Here is a 20,356-nt window from a genome sequence, read left to right on the forward strand (position 1 = left end):
TTCAATAGGAAAACATAGATTTATAAAAAGGTCTAAACTTCTGAAAATAATTTAAAAAATTTCCGCCCACCTCGTCAACTCTCCCACAATCTCCACTAAAGAATGTTATGTTTAAACTGCATGCTCTAGTTTTGACATTTTTGATCTACTTATCCTCTTAGTGAGCACTGGCTCTTAAAAAATAAAACATAAAGCATGTGAACATTTCGTTAACTCCACCTTTTACTTCCCCAGCCCCCTCTTCACAAATCGAGGAGTTAATCAGAGATACGCTGGTTAATTAATGTGAATTTAAGAGGAAGCTACAACCGAATTAATCAAGCGCACAATTCAAGTGAACTAAATAATGAACCATTCTGAAAAGTATAATCTGAGTGGTCACCTGTAGGAGGTATTTAATCTGATAAATTTTTAGCGTTGGGATTTCTCGAGAATTAGGTCGCTGAAAATTACGCTTGTAATTTTGTATATACTGTCGTATATGTCGTATTTTGTATATATTCGCAGAAAAATCCCATGTCAGTTTTTTTTCGGCTTGAGTAATTTGCCATTGAGTTTTTCAAAATTGTGTTACAGGAGAAATACAAGAAAAAACTTATAAATTGAAAAAAAATACAATCTTTCATTATGTTACGTGTGTTTTCGTTACGGGTGTTCAACAATAAACAAAAAATACAACCGATCAGTATTTAGGGGTTCGGTTACCGCACTAATCAAACTAAGATAAAAATCCAAACATTTTCCAAATCTAAATAAGAATCTGAATCCATTTCCAAATCAAATTCTTACCAAATTCCCAACACAGTTTAAATCTGAAACTAAACTTAAATCCAAAAACAAATCTAAATCGTAATTGTTTTCAAAATCCAAGCCCATATGATATTAGAATTTTTTCTCCAATCAAAAATGCAAGTTTCCATGGACAGTATTCAAGTTTGATTATGCATATAAACCCAAGTTATAAACCCATTATTCAAGGAAATGCACGACTTTTCAGTTTTTAAGTTCAAACGAAATTCGGCTGGTCCTTAACGAACAAAGATTTGTTTTTCAAGGAATTGATGTATTGTTGAATCTAAAATGAAATGCGAATCACGAATGAAATGTAATAGAGTTCAAAATACACCCAGATTTTTTTTTGTAAATTTACATATTTGGAGCATGTAAAAAATAAACAAACGCGCATTAATTTTAAATCTAAATTAATTTAAAATAAATGATTGTGTAAATTCAATTCGAATATGAATAAATAATAATGCGAATCTACATCTACATCAAATATATTTCATTTTTACATTGAATACTATTTTACATGTTCCATGTTATTTCCAGTATTTTTTCTATGTATCTTAACATCAACTGGTAGTAATCATAATTTTTCTCTGTATGTTGATGTTTTGATGATGTTTTGAAAATCCTCAAAATTGTCCGAATTTTTTTTGTTGCCCTCTCAAATTATTATTTTTGGACAAAAAAACCGAAAGGGGTGGGGGGAGACATAATTATTTTTAAATATTTGTATCGTCCTAATAGAATTAAAACTGAATTACAAAAAATAGATAGTGCAAGCAAGCTCGATTTGTTTTAGCATTCGTGATATTTATTCAACTCCGCATGTCGTACGTACAAGTCGTGCTGAATAAATCAGCGGAAACATAAACATAACCTCCTCCGGTCTTGGAAGCCGAAAAAGTGCGCCTCCTTAGCAAATGACCACTAATTGCTTTACCACCCAAATCGCGTCAAGTGAATGCTCGCTTTTCACCACCTTCCTTTGGCCTTTCAGCGGAGAGGCACGGTTCCGTCACTTTTACACACCAGCGGAATCAGCGAAACAGTGGCCAGGCACGCGAGTGCACTCTCGTGACAACCACCGCCAAAGGTGATCATGTCAGAAGCTACCGCCATACGCACGCACCATGGGGTTTGTTTGCGCATTAAGGTGGACAGGAAAAATTAACAATGATCATCATTGTACGATATTTATGATCTAATATATCAGAATCTTCAACCAACTGTTTGTTAATCGTTCTCTTCTAAATCGAATAAATATTTTGAGGTCGATAACAGAATATCATATGAGACAACAGATAAATGGCTAAAAATCGGTTTCTATTTACCACTTTATACTCCAATCATCCCATAGTGACACTCCACGCATTTCAATCATTTTAAAGACGACGACACAGACCAAACCTATATGCGGTCATTTTCTGCCCAAAGGTGGAAATCGGTTTTCGAACGTTTAGTCTAGTTTTTTTTTTTTTTCGCTAAAACCGTATGCCTAGGACGACCCAGCCAGCGAGCCAGTTCGATGAAATGTGGTAATAGGGCGCGCGATAATGATTTCTATAATTAACTCGCCACCAGGTCGCCTCGCGAAGCAACGATCGATCAGTCGATCGATGCTCTTCAGATTTGGTATCGGTCGCGCTCCAATGGTGGTCAACTGTCGGCCGTCCATCCATCTGTCAGGTATGGCCGGTCGGGCTGCTGTGCCACCGCCAATAATGGCCACTGTGTATAATTAAAGAGCATTTAACTCTTTTTTTCTGATTAATTTAATTAATTGTATAAAAGAGCAGCATGCAGGCAAAGGCTCATGGGATTGATGGGGTCCAAGCAAGGAGTGCGACTGAGTAGAGTGTGGTTCGGCATTTTGCCCCAAAGTGATACAAATGCATATTCGTGTATAATGAGAGTATCAGCGATTAATGACCGATTTTTCGTCTGCGCATTCGCCTCTGGGTGTTCCACTTGAAACGATTAGTGGCAAACAGCGTGCCCTAGTTTTTTTTTCAGAAGTTTAACTTGCATTTGATGGTTGTAGATATTTAAAACAGTCGCATGAAATTGTTCTTATTTTGATGATCTAACTGATAAAAATACGATTGAAATAATATGAAAAAAAAACTATTTATGCATCGGCCGGGAATCGAACCCGGGCCGCCCGCGTGGCAGGCGAGCATTCTACCACTGAACCACCGATGCGTGTTGGAAACTTAATTTTTGTTTTAATTCATACACGCACAATTCTTGGTTGTTGCTATAATCAATTATTATTTATATTAAGCGACACTATCACATCGGAGTGATGTGATATGACTCGTCTATATATGTATTCGTTAATTCCGACGATTCGGTTGAGTCCAGACCGAGATTTTATCTGCTGAATGCTTGGCAGTCTGTTAAATTCTAATAAGAACAACCGAGTGCTCCTTAAATTTATTTTATGATTCGCTTGTCGAACTGACCAAAATGACTTGATTCTTTGCAAACATCAAATAAACCGATTGAACTGTAGAAACTAAGGAATTCCATTTTATTTTTATTTTTACGTTATCAACGTTTTAATTATAAATTTAATTAATTAATTTTTGGACTAGATGAAGTTTTATTGGTCAGTTTGACTATTATGAAATTGTTTCGAGAAACTAATTTCCTTATAAAAATACATTTGAGTTTTAAAAGCATTGTGATGAATAATGAAAAAAATATTCATTATATCGCATTTACGATAACGAATGATCAGCGCCGTAGCGTGAGGTTGGCTGGGTTGGCCCCCGCTAAGGGCCCCAGGCCTCAGGGGGGCGCCGAAATTAAGAATTGTTTCTGTTCAAGGGCCAATTGATAACAACCCAAAGACCAAAGGTTTATAGTGAGAATAATTTGATGTATGTAGAGCAAGATTTAGAGCAAATAAAGTATATTTCTTTTACTCAAAATCAACATGTTAAATAATTTGGTCTTAGTTTTGACCGCTATTTCGGATTATCCAAGACTTCCAAAACCGGATACAAAGGGCCAAGAAGAAGTCTAAAAATATCATATTCGAAAATTTATCTGAAATTTGTGGATCGAATTATTTCCAATGTTGTGTTTTTTTACTCGGTTTTACAAAAGCTAAGTGACTGCCGATTTCCCCGAAATTGCCAATGTTTAGAAACCACAGTGATCCGTGATCTAGAACATTTTGTCGGAAGGCCCTTTTGCTCTAATTTCGTGTTTAGAATGATAAGGTTGTAAATTAATTGATCGATGTTTTCTTTCTACCAATGTAGCGAATAGCGGTATCACACTTAAAATAAATTGCCGAATTCGGTAAAATTTTACCGAAATCTCAACAGCAGAACTGTTCGGTAAATAATTTTACTTATTTTCGGTGATTTTGACAGTTGAACAATGGAAAAAATTACAAAAATCTGTAAAAATAATTACCGAACAGTTCTGCTGTTGAGATTTCGGTAAAATTTACCGAATACTATGAAATGAGTTAAGTGTGTAGTTTTCCCAAGATTTTACAGTTTGATGTGATAAATGATGATAGATGATGAAGAAAAATCGGTCAATAAAGTTACGCCTTTAAGATTTTAAACTCGAGTAATGATTCATTCAGAAAAACTCCATGCAGTTCGAAAAACGATCTTCATGGCCGCATTTGACTCAGCAGTAATAATGTACCTTGCTAAAATGACTACACTAGTTATCATTTTCAATATTCTCGTAGATTAAATTTTTTTTCCGTAATTCAAACAGCACGTGCTATCAAAGCATTCATCACCTTACTTCACCACGTGGCCCTCTTGCTTCCGATTGCGATTCCGACTACTTCAAAGTAGGATTTTTTTTGTTCCGATAGCGATTTCGACCTTTGATCGATCTATTTCAGAGTTTCGCACATGTACAATTTGTACATGATTTGTTACGTTTTTCAAATCTCTCTAATCAGTGATGTACTTTAAAGTACGTAAGCTGCTTCAACTGAGTGCAAGAAACAGCCGGACAGTATGAGCTGAAAGGAATAATTAGTGAAGAGCTTTCAGTAATCTTTATAATCTGAATGTTTTTACAGATTCTATAAAAAGATCCGGAAATGGCCCCGACTCTGCAAGGTCCCATACAAATTTGGTCATAGTTTGCAAACAATGAATAAAATAGCGAAATTTCATTTTTTAGGAGCATACCGCTGTATACTGCTTGCTATTTGAAGCATTCTCCATATATACTAAACTTGATAATCTTTATTTTACGTGAGATTCAAAATGTAGATTGAATGTTAAATATTGCACTTTTTTCCTTAGTAAGAGAGGGGCGCCCAAAAAAGAGATCGCCAAGGGCGCCGGGAATCCACGCTACGACTCTGCGAATGATAAAATGCATGTTTTTTGCACGTTTATTCATAAAATTGTGAATTACCATAGCGACATTTGCCTCTAAAATTCTATGAATTAATTAAATCGAGTTTGCTCGATATTGAAGTACCAAGTGTTGAAGTGTTAACAAATATGTTTTACCTCAGTATTCAGTTTAGTTCCAGACCAGGTCTCATTTGAAATTCCTTTGAAATTCCAAAATCCTTGCACTGTGAATGAATAATCGGCTTTATGGAATCTTCCAACAGTGAACCGATTTTTATAGTGATGAACTTTGTCCTACTTGAAAATCACTTTAATAAAGAAACCAAAATAAAAGTTAATCGACTTGGATACTAAATTTTAAGAATGTAGTCTGTCGTATCCAAAACCAAACCAAGGAACATTCTAATAAAATAACAATATTGTATTATTTAAATATAGTATCCGTTTATAATTCAAATTCAACTACTTTCCACTCGAACTATACCGTTTTTCATAAATTTGTGTAACTCCTGTTTATTTCCATAAGTTTTGTTGTTTTCCAACCGTCATTTTTACATGATGAAAATTCCAAGATAAATAGTAACAGATTTCATGCAACAGATAGAAACGCCAATATCGTTAGCGATGAGCTCTTTAAATTTGGCGCTCGGAAGGTTATTGTCTACATGCTGGCTATCAAGGGCCGCACAGCAATTTTGCACATTAGAAGCGGGCCGCAGTACATTTGCAACATTTTGAATTTTAATGTGAACAGAATGGTTTTCCATATCTGTTTTGTATTTATTTATTTTTTATTTTTGTCAATAATTTACGAATAACATACTTGAAAAACCATTTTATTCTACAGGTTCTATCGCGTAGCTGACTTTCAATAGATAATACTGTTTTTGCGGTAGCAGTCCCGATTCTGTTTTTTCGTTTGATCAATTTGTTATCATGGCTTGTTGTGATTCGGAACAGTTTTTGCTTTTCTTTTATCGTTGTTCGTTATCTATTGAGAGCGATTTCTGCAAACCCTGCGTATAGCCATATCACCATATTTAGTTATCAAATATCTATTCTGTTTTATGAATAGAGATAATAAACTTTAGAGGACGATTGTCACTGCGGTTCCCTTTGTTATCGTCCCCAAACATGTTGGGTACCTATCTGTCAAAACGTACTGATTTTTCTTTTGTTGACATTTAGGGCCCTATCCTCGCCAGCAAAAGATGTTTCGCCAGTGATGACAGCGACAAGCGTCCTCTATAGTTTATTACCTCTATTGTTTTATGTGTCGTGGATTTTTAGTGATGGTATTCAAATTTTTTATGATACTCGCATGGCATCGAGAAATCGAGAGATAAAGATTATCGAGATTAAAGATTATTCGATTATCTACAATATTTTCTAAAATGTGACTGAAATGCGATAGAAAAAGTACCTACTTGGAGAGTCAAACGCACAAACCCACACATGCATACGTACATGAAGAAAATTTTGATTCTTGATGTCTGTTTCCTTATTGTGATAATTTCCAGCATTTATATCTCGTGTTAGATTTTTTTCAGAATTGAAAATATCACAAAAACACTAAATTGACTTGAGGCACCTTGAAATTGTATCCGAATTAGCTGCAAATTTGACAGAAGGCTTCTTCCAGCAAAAGAATTGTGATTCTGGGCTGTCTAGTTGAATTTTTGATACTTTTGGAAACCATGAAGAGATCTAATGGCCAGGAGTTTAAACAAGCCACCTTCAGCATGGTGTCGCGTTGTGGCCGCACATCTTACCGCTGGACTAAGCAAGGTCTGTATCACATAAACCTTGAAAATGATTATAAACCAATCATGTGTTATCTTAGGCCAGAATGAAGGAACTTCGCATGTAGTTGCGCATAAGCAGTTTGTCGTTACGCAGGTCGTTACGATGGTTTATTTTGTAGGTCTAAGCTTCAAGGAGGCACGGCAAATGCTGGGTAAAGCGTACCATTGGTACTTCGCGTACCTGAAGGAATGAAATAGACCCCATCTTGTGGTCCTTAGCCTCTTACCCAACAACTCCTATCCTAACTGCTCGTGGTGCTGGCCGGGATACGAGCAACCTTAGGGAAGATCGGGTAACCAACCCCGGTGGGAACTATGTTCGTATGCTGACAGGGAGGAACTATGGTCTCCGGAGGTGCAGATCTTACTGAGCGTCTGTTCTCCATGTTAGAGGCGGCTGATCATCGTCCGAGTGCCAGCGAGTGCACCATGGTCCACCGAGAATAAGGAGGAATGGTCCTTGGAAATTTAGGGGGTTTGGTGTCAGGCCCTGCAAGCCAGCCTTTAAAAAAAACATACGCAACGAATAATCAACAAGAGAGTACAGACCGAAACCATCGGCGAAGACCACTGCAACGAAAAGGGACTAGCGGTTGGAAACTCGAATCGTGGAACTGCAAATGTATCAAATTCATCGGGAGCACACTCATACTCGCCGATGTGCTCAAGGACCGTGGATTCGTGGAAATGGATCACGTACAAGACGCTAGCAAGACCAGTAGTCCTCTACGGACATGAAACATGGATAATGCTCGAGGAGGCAAGCACTCGGAGTATTCGAGAGGCTGGTGCTTAGGACCATCTTTGGCGGTGTGCAAGAAGACGGTGTGTGTGAAATTCATCGTAGCGCTGCAGGAAGTTTGTTGGAAGGGATCAATGGTGCGAACGTTTAGAGGTAATCATACCATCTACCAGAGCTGCGGCAACACACATGAGCTGGGAACAGCTTTCATAGTGATGGGCGATATGCAAAGGCGCGTGATCGGGTGGTGGCTGATCAATGAAAGAATGAGCAGGTTGAGGATCAAAGGCCGGTTCTTCAACTTCAGCATAATCAACGTCCATAGCCCACACTCCGGAAGCACTGATGATGATTAGCACGGATTCTACACGCAGCTGGAACGTGAGTACGACAGCTGCCCAAGCCACGACGTCAAAATCATCATAGGAGATTTGAACGCTCAGGTTGGCCAAGAGGAGGAGTTTAGACCGACTATTGAGAAGTTCAGTGCTCACCGGCTGACGAACGAAAACGGCCTACGACTAATTGATTTTGCCGCCTCCAAAAACATGGCCATTCGCAGCACCTACTTCCGGCACAGCCTCCCATATCGATACACCTGGAGATCACCACCGCAGACAGAATAACAAATCGACCACGTTCTGATTGATGCACGGCACTTCTCCGGCATTATCGACGTCAGGACATATCGTGGCGCTAACATCAACTCTGACCACTATCTGGTGATGCTTAAAATGCGTCCAAAACTACCCGTCATCAACAATGTTCGGTACCGACGACCGCCGCGGTACGACCAAGAGCGACTGAAGCAACCTGATGTCGCCACTGCATACGCGCAGCATCTCGAGGCAGCGTTGCCGGAAGAGGGTGAGCTCGATGTCGAGTATGTGGGACGAAGTCGACGGAACGATTGGTTCGACGAAGAGTGCAGACAGATTCTGGAGGAGAAAGACGCAGCGCGGGCGATCGCGCTGCAACAAGGTACCCGGCAGAACGTGAAACGTTATAGACGGAAGCGGAGACAGCAAACCTGCCTTTTTCAGGAGAGAAACGCCGCCGGGAAGAAGCGGAGTGCGAGAAGATGGAACAGCTGTGCCGATTTCAAGAAACACGCAAGTTATATCAGAAGCTCAACGCATCCCGCATAGACCTGTGCGCCGAAGTATTTGTGAACGGCGGCGGCGTAAGGCTATTTTTACACCGGCGGCGGCGGCGTCACGCCGTAAGCAATGTACAGACAGACTGATAGAGTGAACATGCTAATAGCTATAGCTTGTATCTCCACAGCAAAAGTTTACATTACATCTTTCACTAGGATATTGCCGCATCACAGCACATAAGTTCACTGGAAAGTACTTCAGATATAAATCCAGAAATTCATTTGAAAATTCCTCGAGATATTCCTCAGAAAATTCGAAAAAGGAATTCAAAAAACTAGTTTAGAATTTTCTTATGAGTTCTTTCAGAACTTTCTCCAAGAATGCCCTTGAAAATTTATTTGGGTATTGCTTCGGAAATTCTTTCCAAAATTTCTCCAAAAGTTCCTTCAGGAATTTCCTTGGAAATTGCTTTAGAGATTGCTTCGGAAATTCCTTTACGGAGTCTTTGAAATTCTTCGGAAATTCATTCGAAAACTTTTCTAGGAATTCCTTTGGAAATTCCTTTAAGAATTCTTTAGAAAATACCCATGGAAAATCCTTCATGAATTTCCATCGGAATATCTACGGACACTGTTTTAAGAATACATCCGGAAATCCTTTTAGGAGGCCTTCGGAATTTGATTTAGTTTTTTTTATTCCTTCAAGAATTTCTTTTAGGAATTTCTAATAGAAATTCTTCCAGTAATTCCCTAAAGAATTTCTTCGGAAACTCTAAGAAGGTATTTTTGGTATTCTTTCGAAAGGGGCGATTCAAATATGACGTCCACTACTTTTTGAGATTTCCTTCGGACATTCCTCCGGAAATTCCTTTAGCAACTCTTCCAGAAATTCCTGTAGAACTTCGAAAATTTCTTTTAAAAATCCTTTACGAATTCTTTCGGGAATATCTTCAGAAATTCTTTTGGGAAATCTTCGGAAATTTCGTTTGTAAATTCCTTTAGTTTTTTTTTGAACCGTTGTTTAAGTGTTTTTTTTTAATTGAAAATAAGTTTAACACTCAAAGTGTTTAAGTGTTTTTTTTTAATTGAAAATAAGTTTAACACTCAAATACCTTTGGAAATTTCTTCAAACATTTCTCCAAATTTGAATTCTTTCTGGAAGTATTCCTGAATGAATTTTGTATGTTCTTTTGAAGGAATTTCCTATAGATCTCCTCGAGGAATTTCTGAAAAAAATTACCACCTGGAGGAACTTCTGACTCAATTCTTGAAGGTATAACCGATTTTCTAACAAAATTTTTAAATGAATTTCAAAGAGGTGAACCAGTCGAGGGCTGAAAACCTCTATAATAAATTTTGGTTGACTATTATCTGGCTCTTTCAGTCTTATAAAGCAGCTAAAACGTTGTTGCGTCTATCTTCCGACATTTTGGTGTATATTTAACTTTCTTCAGCGATTGTTGTGTATGTGTGTGTCCTGTATGACAATAGAGCTAATAAACTATAGAGGAAAACTGTCCCTGTCGTCACTGGCGAAACATCTTTTGTTGGCGGGGATAGGATGCTAAATGTCAACAAAGGTAAAATCAGTGCGTTGTTGGGAACAACATGTTTGGGAACGAGAAAGGGAACCTCAGCGACAACAGTCCTCTATAGTCTACTACCCCTATTTGTATAACATAACGTTGTCAATTATCAATGGCGTTCCACTAGGGTTCACACGTCTCATTTGCACTTCACTGTGGCTTCTGAAATGTTTATTGATGTTGGTCAAGCTATATCCCACCTACACTTTCGATAAAAGCTTCTACGAATTTATCGCCCGCGCACTAGTGATGTCGTATCTATCTGTTTAATTGACAACGTTATGTCATACAGGACACACACATATACAACAAAAAGTAGCCTCTAAATCCCTGAAGAAGGTGAAATATACACCGAAACGTTGGAATATAGACGCAACAACGTTTCAGCTGCTTTATAAGACTGAAAGAGCCGATAATAGTCAAACAAAATTGAGCACAACATTCGAAAATATCATATCAACTCTATAATAAAGAATAAAAAATAAATAAATGAATTTCTGAAGGAATATCCGAGAGAACTTTGAAAGTAATTCACGAAGAAATGTTTAATGGATTTTCTGAACAAATAGCTATTGGTATTTACACAGAAATTCCTATATTTCTCCAGGAATTTCTTCGAAAGTCCGGACAGTAGTAAAACAACTCAGTTTTGGTTCTAGAATCAAGACTACATGCCAAGAAAAAGTCCTCAAGAATTCTTCGGGAATTTGCTGCATGAGTGCCTTCAAAAATTTCCACAGATTTTTTTTTTTTTCAAAAATACCTTAAATAATTCCCTAGGAAAAATGCTCAGGAATTAATTCGGTAAGTTATCAAGAAACTCATTCTAAAATAACTTCAAAAAATCCGTCAGGATTCCGATCGAGAATTTTTTTCAGGGTGTCCTTTAAAAAAATCTACACAAATGAAACCAGGCTTTTCTTTGAAATTCCCCTCAGGAATTGCTTCGGAACTTCTTAGGACCTTAAGAAATTTCTTAAGGAATTCTTCTGGAAATTCCATCAAAAATTCTTTTAAGATTCATTCTGACCATTCCATCAGGAATTCCTTTAGAAATTATTTTTTGGGACACTTTTAATAATTTCCAGTCATGTAGATGGGTACACTTCCCCACAGTTGAAATGGATTCAACGTGCCCCTCAAAGAAGCCATCCCTCGGAAAGCTCAAAAAGGATTGCGAATCTATGTATTAGTCTGTTTGATTACAATGCACACAGAAGTGCATTGAAAGCAGAATGGTAATTAAATTCGATTGTATTATTAGGTGAAGCAACAACATACAAAAAATTCTACAAAATTCCTTCAGAAATTATTTTAACAATTCCACTGGAAATTTTCCAGGTATTCCATAAGACATTCCATTCCCTCGGAAATTAATCTAGTAATTCCTTCGGATTTTTCAGATCCTTTCTTAGAGCAATTTCCAAAGGACCTCCTAAAAGAATTACCGACATTCTTAAATTTCAGGGAAGCTGAATAAATCCTACGAGACAGGGAATCCAACTTTAACATTCATTATGGTGTTGATTTGTAGCCGCGTTTGTAAGCACTGGGCCAATTTTTGTTTTCTTTATTAACGTGATTTTTTAAATTATAAAGATCATCACGGCACTGGGCCAATTAAGATATGTAACATTCAAACCTTTAAAAACATGATGAACCACCCAATGCGACCAGAATGAGGTTATTCCTCATGAAGTTACATATACTCGATTAAGTTGAAAACCGAAATGGGAGACTAGTGAAGTTGGATATTTTTCGCAATCCGTACGTTAAACCTAACTTCGCTAGTGGCGCGCTAGTCTAATTAGGGCCTAATTCCTACATAACCGGTATCAAATAGTTTTTCATGAAAAGATCCTAATTTTGAGAAACCCGCGTTAGATGTCTTTCACCATACAAATTTCTGGCGGTTAACTCTTGCTGGCTATTCGCGCATATACGTTAGCGCCTGGATGTGGAAGCGGAGTGTAGAAAATCAGCCACTGCCAATAATTCATTAATGCTTGATAGGTTGTCTTGGCTCGGCAGATGCGAACGCACTGCATAATGTGATTTTTGTGTTGGCCAAATATCGGCGTGAATTACGAAATTCGGTGGCGTGGAGCTAACCGGCGTATGGCGCGCCGCCGACACCTTGACCGACGTCGGCGTACGTCAATAAGTGTCGGCGGCGGCGGCGCACAGGTCTAATCCCGCAAAGGCTTCGTGCCGCGAGCACGAGCAATTTTTTTGTAATTTTTTCCATTGCTCAACTGTCAAAATCACCGAAAATCAGTTAAATTATTTACCGAACAGTTCTGCTGTTGAGATTTCGGTAAAATTTTATCGAATTCGGCTATTTATTTTAAGTGTGTAGATTGGAATGCGTTCACAGTACATGATCTTTGGATATACATGCGTTGTCAAAGATCAGCCGGCCTGCTTCAAAAAGGGTTCTTTCTAAAATTCCGTAACGCTAAATTTGGTTATTTTGGACCCCCACCCTCCTCCTCGTAACACTTTTTGTATGAAAGGTTTATTTTTTGTATGGATCGTAACACTCAGCTTGACCCCCTCCCTCCCTCTACAGCGTTACCTAATTTGTGAAAGGCCCCTAAGGTTTATGCTCTTAGTTATACAAAGATTAGAATGCGTTCACATTTAATGCTCAGTGCCATCCAAGAAACACCTGGAGTTAAGGCCTACAGATCTACACGCATAACCAGAGATCATACTTTTTTTTAATTTTTTCAAATAGTGATACCAAGATTAGAATAATATAAATTATTGATCGTCCAGGAAATCTCTCAATGCCTTAACTTAGGGTCTACACGCTTAACCAACATTGAGGCAATCTGTTTTAGATATAGTATATGCTTTTGATGATACACATATTAGGATGTGTTAACTGTATACGTTCCTGGCTATCCAAAAAAATCTCTCGAGTTGGGGCCTTTTGGTCTACAAGCGTAACCGAAGATTAGCCAGCGTGTTTCAAATATTTATTTATTTAAAACATTTATAATCCTCTGATTGATGCCTTTACTGATGCCTCAATAAATAAAACTTAACCTAACTTGAAACGATCAGCGGTGCAAAAAAGATTGAGCATCCGTTGATAAAATACGGTATGGTACAGACCCTAACTCCTGCGACATTTTAGACGACAAAGATTATATGCTGTTGTAAACGCATTGTAAGGGGTTGTACACTAATTACGTAAGCACTTATGGGGGGAGGGGGGGTCGGCCATTTTCTTATGCTCCATATAAATAAAAATTGATTTGTATGGGAAAAATCTTTCATGGGGGGAGGGAGGGTTGAAAAAATGCTTACGTAATTAGTGTACGGCCCCTAAGCATGGTATCACTAAGATCATGTACAATATTTGAAACAGGCTTATTGCGAATAGTAGCTGACGACAGTTGTATGTTTTTGTATTGAAGGCTAAAGTTGAAAAAAGTGAAACTAAATTGCGAGTAAGATGGAGTGCAAAAATAGGGACAAAATGTTTTCCTACTATAAATTACCGAATTTCTTTGTAGTGTTGCGATTGTACGGGGAGCTAATAAATGCCCGACTCTTTCCGGTGATTCTAGGCCAAACGATGCGATGTCTCTATCATCTGCTGAAAGAGTCGGGCATTCTTTAGCTCTCCATACAATCGCAACAAGGCTAGTAAATCTTTTTTTACACGTGTAGATCCAACGGCCTCAAATTCAAAGATGTATTAAATGGACATAAACATATACTGTGAACGCTTTGTATTCGTTGCATCATTAGAGCAGGTTGACTAAGAAGAAAATTATTGGAAGACCCTACCGCAAGATTTACGTTTGCTGAAAATACCACGTACCAAAATACAACAGGATCTTTCAAGAAACAATATACTATAACTGCGTACTAGCACAGCCTCTTGGAAGAAGTACTCATTATACTGGGCACCGCTTTGTACTCCTGGACATCCTAAATTGCTTTGTCGAATACAACTTGAGTGTAGGTACAAAGAATCTCAAGCTATGCAATAAATCACACATACAAGAATCTGGCAAGCTCACCTGACAAACTTAGCTAAATATATCATCTTTACAGATCTCAAATATTTGCGATAACAATTTTTAGATTGTAGAATATTCCATATATCGGAATATCTTGCGTAGTCTAATATTATGATTCATACATACCCACGCCTAGCAGCCTACTTCTTAACTAATCAATGTCTTATGTCGAAGCACACGCCTTAGATAACAACTTTCTTCAAAATACGCAATTTAAAATGGTAAGGGTTTTCAGATATAAAAAATAAGCATGAAAAATCACTGAAACAATAATCTTGTTCAAACAAAAACAAAAATTTGTGATTGTTGGTCACAATCTGGAGACCTATTACAACGTGTAAGAATTTCCAACTGCCCAGTAATCAATATATTTTGTATCAGATTCTGTTATAAATTTCTGACACAATATATTATTTTTGTAATAAAGCTGTAACAAAATTTGAAAGCTTTTTGTTTCAAGTAGTGTACTTCTTGATATAATTTTAGATGAGGTACTCACTGCTGAAAAAATCACAAAAACAAGAATCAAATCAAATACCTTTTCATTGCTTTGTTTTTCGTAAGATGATTATCGGACCTATCAGATGAAGTCAAGGAGCAGTAACCTTATTTAAACAACATCGTGCACTACGTTTCTAACAAATTTTGTTATAGAAATTTAGAATAACATATTGACATATTCTGATATAATTTTGATATGACCTTCTAGTCGTGTGACCTTAATCTTCAAACTTAGATAAATGAATATTATCATATAGTCCGTGGTCCTCCGCGCGGTGTAGCTTATACTTGTTAGTATCACGTGATCGTCGCTGCTGATTCTGCTCCTTATTTGTGGTACAGGTGAGACAGAACCCAAAACTAGCAAAAATTTAAGCTTTGGAATTGCATACTAAGATTTAAAAAAAAATCACACCAAGATTTACTGGACTGTCCCATAATTTGAACATCAAACAGTTGTATTTCCATTTCAAAATCATTTGAAGTTCATCAAACATAACATGTTTGGGTTGGTGTTAATCGAGCACCTATAGTCTGCCAAAGCCACTTTTAAAAATAACCATCTTGAAAGCCAGCCCTTCCACGTACAATCAATCAGGGCTGACTGTGGCAATAGCAATCCATTCCATTCCATCACTTATGGCATTGCCCCACCGGCTATACGAGCAAACGCACTTTTCAAATTCCGAATACCGCCACGCACGTGTACCAAACCGTACCTAACCTACGCCGACTGGACTAGAACTTGCCCATCGACATGTACGGTCAATTTGATTGACCATTTTAAAATTGGCCACTTTCGGGGGCAGACCAACAACATTCAACACCGGTCAACCAGTCAGCCAGTCAGTCAGTCAGTCAGAGCCAGAGACCTTCATTTTTCAATTATTCATGTTTAGTTCTCTGCCCGGTGGCGGCCGTCTGCTTAGCTGTCTGACCGCGTTAGTGCGATGTGCACCGGATCCTCGTGAACCCACCGTACATACCCGCGGGGTGGCACCGTATAGCTCGAACCGACAAACAGCAGTTTAAGAACGTTGATTTCTTTGCACTTGGCTCTGAACCGAACTGGAGCTGCGCGGCGACGACCGGCCCAACAACCGGCAACCAACGGTCCCGATGACTATTGGGGCACATAATCTTCTACATTTTACGACCGCGCGCGCGCGGGTCCTGTGCTCTACCTCGAGCCCAGAGGTGAAAGGTAATGTCGTGGTGGGTCCCCAATGCGAATATTGGGCTCTGGCTCTATTAGAGGTATAACCGAAGTGGACGGCCGAGCGATTTACCATAAATGATTTCGGTGTTTTTCGAGAGTGAACTTCTCCGGCCGGCGCGAGCAAACCCCCCATTCGTTTCGTTTATAAGTGAAACGAACGTTGTGATGGATTAACTCATCAATTATCGCCAGCTAAAAAGGTTTTGTTGGATTCAATTAGCGTAAGGATTGTTTTGTGTATATTTTAACGAGGGTTGCTGATCAGCCGTCAGGCATGTCGGTTAAATATAGGTTTTGTGGCTACGTTATTCAATGGGAAATAGATATGGGTAAATTTTGTGGTTTTGTTCGTCTCCGTTAACATCTTATATATCAATTATTCAAACCGTATATTTGTATGTAGACTAACATTATACGCACTAGAAACAAGCAAGGGAAGACTTATAATTTAAAAACCGATTTTAGGAATATTGTTTGATAAATTGGCGTAACTAAGATTGCAAACACTTTGTAGGCTATTTCCACATATGAAACCTTTTTAAGTTCATGTACTAATATTTGTATGGACTGAACGTTTGGCTGCAAGTGTTGTAAGATGCGCTATGCGTAAACGGTTACCATCACAGACCGTTTTGTGTGGTCTGAGGCAGTGTTGTCCTACACTCAGTGCAAAAAATTCTGCTCTTTGCACAGAAAAAAATAATGAAAAATAAACAGCGCGTAAAACTTATCAAGTGGAAATTTACGCCATTCTACGCTGGAATGGTCCTCTTCCTAACAAGATTGCTTACATTTTGTATGCAATATTGACGATTCACGTCAAATATTATATACATTTAGGCGATATCCCGTGTGGAATTACGCTTATAATAGTGTTCCATTTATGTGCATGATTCTTAGCGTACATTTCAGTGGATTTTTCTATCTGTGTGATTTTACTCCATTTAAACGATTTTATAATCTTAGCTAAGTAAGTGTAACTAATAGAGGGATATTTGAATTTTCTAAAGGCCATGTCAAACTATTGAAAAAATGCACACCAGAGCCACAGGAGCGTGCGCACTGAAAATACACTGGAGTGTTTTTACTGGGGTGTATTTTCAGCGCGCACGCTCCTGTTGCTCTGACGTGCATATTTTTGACAGTTTGATATGACATTTAGAAAATTCAAATATCCTTCTATTAGTTGCCCTTACTTAGTTAAGACTATTAGATCGTTAAGATGGAGTAAAATCAAAGAGCAGATTTTTTCGCACTGAGTGTAGGACAACACTGGTCTGTGGAAGACGACCCCATACGTTTGGAACTGGCCACAGTCCCAAAACTACTCCCTACCACCGTTGGGCCTTCAATGAAGCCACCTGGTAAGATTTCCAAGTATTACATGAAAAGGAACTTGATCGCAAGCCATCAGTCTCGATGAAAGATACACCCGGTACACCCGGGAGCAACTGATGTCGTTCTTCTCGCAGCTCGTCATTCGGCTGCGCGGTTGGAAACCCTGTTTTGACCTGGTCTTCACTCTCGGCATGTTCATCATTGAATGTCATCATCGGCATGCTTCAGCTGAATGCCATTGAGGCCATCGGAGTAGAACTGTAGGAGTTACCGTTTCCGTCGACACAATCGCCATCGGCCGCCCTTCGTCATGCTAACAAGGTCAGTATATCGGTCTAACTGGCCTAATGAGCGTTTTGCCTTTCTCGTATACATAGTATACGTAAAGGCTATAGGATCACTTCAAAACCGTACTTTTGATAGAAGGCTCGGAGACCCATAGTGTTATATACCAATCGACTCAGCTCGACGAATTGAGGTGATGTCTGTATGTGTGTATGTATGTGTGTGTGAGTGTGTGTACACAAATGTGAGACACACTTTTTGGTACTTAGCATTATTCGATTTGCTCGCAACAAGTTGCAGTCGACGCAGATTGCAGTCTAGTGGTTTCCTATCGAAAATTGGCCCGATCGGCCATTGCGTTCCAAAGTTATTGAAAAAACAGTATTTTTCTGCCAAGGGTCCCCCCTTCGGAAAATAAATTTCAAAATTTTTTTTTTTGGATTGCAGCAATGCATTTAAATGACCGCAAACGCATATGCATTGATGAAAAAAAACAAATCTATCTCCCTTAAGTGCTATTTTGACCTCTCTTATGTGTTTTTCTTATTTTTTCAATGCGCGAGAAAGGCACCACCAACGCTAGGTGGATTGATCTGGGTTTTGTAGATTGTCAGTTTGGTACGGAGGCGAACCCTATTCGATCGGATCGTCTTGCGGAGTCCAAAGTACGTACGATTTCCAGCCACTATGCGTATACGAATTTCTCTGCTAGTATCATTCTCGGCAGTCACCAGTGAGTCCAAGTACACAATTTTTTCTACCACCTTGATTTCGTCACCACCGATGCAAATCGCGGTGTACTTCGTCTTCGACGTGATGAGGACTAGTCCGATCCGTTTGGCTTCCGTCTTCGGTCTGATGTAAACATCCTCCATCTTCTCAAAGTTACGTGCCATAATATCTATGTCATCGGCGAAGCCAAATAGCTGGACGAACTTCATGAAAATTGTACCACTCGTGTTAATCCCTGCTCTTCGTATTGCCCCTTCCAAAGCGATGTTGAATAGCAGACACGAAAGACCATCACCTTGGGGGACGTACACTTATTACGTAAGCAATTTTTCTGGGTTTTTCGACCCCCCCTCCCTCCATGTAAGATTTTTCCCATACAAAAGATTTTTTATTTATATGACGCGTAAGATATTGACAGACCCCCCCTCCCCCCATAAGTGCTTTCGTAATATGTGTACGGCCCCTTGCCGTAACCCTCTGCGCATTTAAAAGGGACTCGAGAATGCCCTTGAGACTCAAACTAGGCACATCACTTGATCCATCGTCGCCTTGATCAACCGTGTCAGTTTATCCGGAAATCCGTGTTCGTGCATTAGCTGCCATAGCTGGTTCCGTTTGATTGTATCATATGCGTCTTTGAAGTCGATGAATAGATGATGTGTGGGCACGTTATATTCGCGGCATTTCTGCAATACTTGGTGAATGGCTAACACCTGGTCCGTGGTGAAGCGTTCGCCCAGCGTTCGCCACTACACCATCCTGAGCCCGAATACTCTCACTCCGCTGAGTCAGTTCGGAATGTGCGACAACGACAATATGGAATACCAGCGTCATCCGGCAATACCGGAGGAAGTCGACGTGTAGCTGCCCGCCATCCAAGTAGTGCTGTGCTAGGCAGTATCAACTTACTAGGCTGCCTGCGCTTGAGACACGTTGCAATAACTTGACAAAAATATGTCGTTACTTTGTCAGCTCGCTCAATCTTGGACAGAACGTTGTCAGACCACACAAAACAGTCGTTAGCGAGCATGATAATAACACCCATTTTTCTCCCAACGACTTCTCCTACGAGTTGGCAGACTCAGCAGGCGAATTGATGACCTATTTCAAATAATCAAAAAACATTAAAGGCCAGGATCTACAGCGTCTTGAATCTCGAACTCAAACATAGCTATGAGTGCTCCGTTCTTATGACATTATCCGCTGATCTTTAATCAGTTTCTCCGTCTCAGCTACTACCCATCGTCCATCGTCTCCATTTGGATGTCTGGGAAGGATACTTCTATACCGAAAAGTTATCACCCATTGGCCTTCTCTCAGGGTTATCTAAGCGGTTTGAAAAGGTGATTCAGAGCCAGTTACTTGAGTCTACCGAAAACCAGAACATCTTGCAGCATGCCCGAGGAACAATGGCCTCAGAAGAACACCCCACCCAGGACAAAAACATTCCAACGGGATGGCAATATAACACTTGGTATACGTGTAAAGAAAAGTTTAGGGTCCTTTGCTGGCATTCGGATCAGGCTCTATTTAGGACGCTAGTTCCGAATTAAGTTATATCTTTTTTTGTAAATATTAGTGTACGTAATAGGTAGGTAATCAAATTTTCGCATTCAAATCAATGCATCCTCAAGGCTAAAATGAAAAATTAGAGTTTTAACAATATTATTAAAATTAAAAAAAAAAACAACAAAATAATTATAATCAAAGTTGTAAGACCTTGTGGCCGACACTTGACCTAGAAACAAGATTGCACCAAAACACAAATGGAAAATAATAAAAATGTTAACGGTCAAAATCAACAGGGATGCATTATCAAATGATTCGCCATTTGAAGCGGGAAAATATGTGTTTCTTGAAAGATGCCGGCA

At 39.0% G+C, this 20,356-nt stretch overlaps 1 protein-coding gene and 1 non-coding gene across 3 annotated transcripts in view; both read right to left on the bottom strand.

Moving 5' to 3' along the window:
- Positions 1–20,356, bottom strand: part of LOC134224556 (Kruppel-like factor 3) — a 643,489-nt gene that overhangs the window by 292,741 nt on the left and 330,392 nt on the right. The gene's annotated exons all lie outside the window — the stretch shown is intronic.
- Positions 2,921–2,991, bottom strand: Trnag-gcc (transfer RNA glycine (anticodon GCC)). Its single transcript has one exon. It is a non-coding gene; the product is annotated as a tRNA-Gly (tRNA).

This window comes from Armigeres subalbatus, chromosome 3, assembly GCF_024139115.2.
Source record: "Armigeres subalbatus isolate Guangzhou_Male chromosome 3, GZ_Asu_2, whole genome shotgun sequence".
NCBI lineage: Eukaryota > Metazoa > Arthropoda > Insecta > Diptera > Culicidae > Armigeres > Armigeres subalbatus.